A 2,500-nucleotide genomic window follows, 5' to 3' on the forward strand; every position below is an offset into this window, starting at 1 on the left:
CAACAGACAGCTCATGCTGATCGCCATCCACGGCGTCCGTTCCTCCCACACGTCTCTATGGCGTACCACACTGCAATCCAGCTCTCATAGGGAGACGACACGTAGCTGCGTGCACAATATTTGCACTGTATGGTCCGCCGTTTTTGGGCGCAGTCGTTGTACGGTCACACATGTGCCACGATGTATCATTCGGTACATAAGGACGAATGTGCAGTACAGATTGTGGTTTACGCGTACGACATTAGCGGACGGTTGACACAGGCCGCACCACAACGTAGCCTGAGTACGTCGCATGCGAAGGGCATTGAACATGCAAACTTCTCACCAACCAGCTTGCGAAGGCAGGGGGGCAAGGTGGGGACGTGGGGAGGGGCGGCATGTACGTCCTGCTGCCATCCACATTACAGTGTACAGCAGGAGCATGTGGAAAGTCAGCAAGACTTGCAAGGTGTTTAACATGAAGCGATACACAGGGGAGCGGGCAGTGCGAGTAGCGAACTATATTGCGAGGGTTGCGGGTGGGCAACACTACACTAATTGAACGAGTCGTATAACAATTACAGAGCAGGTTTAGGCGACAACATGGGTTACGTTAGGGGACAACGTGGGTTACGTTAGGGGACAACGTGGGTTAGGTTAAGGCACAACGTGGGTTAGGTTAAGGCACAACGTGGGTTAGGTTAAGGCACAACGTGGGTTAGGTTAAGGCACAACGTGGGTTAGGTTAAGGCACAACGTGGGTTAGGTTAAGGCACAACGTGGGTTAGGTTAAGGCACAACGTGGGTTAGGTTAAGGCACAACGTGGGTTAGGTTAAGGCACAACGTGGGTTAGGTTAAGGCACAACGTGGGTTAGGTTAAGGCACAACGTGGGTTAGGTTAAGGCACAACGTGGGTTAGGTTAAGGTACAACATGGGTTAGGTTAAGGTACAACATGGGTTAGGTTAAGGTACAACATGGGTTAGGTTAAGGTACAACATGGGTTAGGTTAAGGTACAACATGGGTTAGGTTAAGGTACAACATGGGTTAGGTTAAGGTACAACATAGGTTAGGTTAAGGTACAACATGGGTTAGGTTAAGGTACAACATAGGTTAGGTTAAGGTACAACATAGGTTAGGTTAAGGTACAACATAGGTTAGGTTAAGGTACAACATAGGTTAGGTTAAGGTACAACATAGGTTAGGTTAAGGTACAACATAGGTTAGGTTAAGGTACAACATAGGTTAGGTTAAGGTACAACATAGGTTAGGTTAGGTTAGGTTAGGTTACACGTTGTTGTAAGGAAAGGTGTAGGGGGGGGGGGGGCGGGGGCGGCAGGTTCGTTGATAGTGATTATAGTAAGTGAATGCTTGTGACATGATCAGATTTGTCACGTCAGGATGCACCTTTGGCTTATTAGAGGCGGCGCTCCAATTCTATGCTTGTGTGAGACCTGTGTCTTTGACTCATGTCATTGTTTGTGCGCTGTGACAGGAGGTACTATTGTGATGTTGGGTGCACCGTTGTATAGGACATGTGTGGGTGTTGGTGCCTGGTCTGCGCAATGGTGGATGTCGAAAGGCTGGGATATTGTATTTTCCGCATGGACCTCCTGGTCTGGTTGTGATAGTGTGGATTGTGTAATGTGGCGGAGAAGATGCACTGGATGTTGTTCCATGCTGGTGCTTACATATTGTATGTGCGCCTGTTAGAAGCAGAGAGTGGTGCGTGATCAGAGTGTCTGGCTGACGTGTGGTTCCCATTGTGGGCAGACTCTTTCAGCATGTATACGGACAGTTGTGTATATTTATTGTAGTTTGATGGCTCTGCATTGATTACTAATCAGCGCCGTGTGTACGGGTAATCTGGTTCCAGTCCAAAATGTTCCATCTGTGTACATTAGTGACAAAGACTCCCCCCATGCAGTGGGGCTCGGTCTGTTATAGCTCTTCCGCGTAATATATTTGCCCCACGTTTTTGCGACTGCGAGTGCGAGTGCAACGCGCATGGGGACCGACATGCTGATGGCTCGGTATCGGACGCCGTACAGTGAGCAACGCGATCGCGTCTCTCGCTCGTAAGTGGTACAGGTCGCGGCTCATGTATAGGGACAGCGGGAATGTCGCATATTGGAAATAACTCTTCATGAAACGCAAGTTATAGGGGTGGATTGCACTTTACGAGTGCGGGAAACTTCCGCCGTTCATCCGCTGGAGGTGCGCGTGTGGCGGTTGGGGTGGTGCACGAACGGGTGCGGGTGGAGTCATTGCCGGTCCACGGCTTCGTGCGGCAGAGCCACTGGAGATTGGGTGCTATGGTCGACAGAGGCTGCAGGCTTTGTGGGTGGCGTCGAAAGGCGGGCACTGTGGCGCCATCGCTGTCTTAATCGGCTTGGCGTCGCATAGATGGCGGTATCGTCGTTGGAGGAGGTCATGTTGCGGGAGACCTACAGATGGCGGTATGTTTTGTGGTGCGGACGTAGTGTTGTCAGATGCGCATAGATGGCGGTATTGCATGTG

The sequence above is a fragment of the Schistocerca piceifrons genome, unplaced genomic scaffold (assembly GCF_021461385.2).
Source record: "Schistocerca piceifrons isolate TAMUIC-IGC-003096 unplaced genomic scaffold, iqSchPice1.1 HiC_scaffold_1987, whole genome shotgun sequence".
NCBI lineage: Eukaryota > Metazoa > Arthropoda > Insecta > Orthoptera > Acrididae > Schistocerca > Schistocerca piceifrons.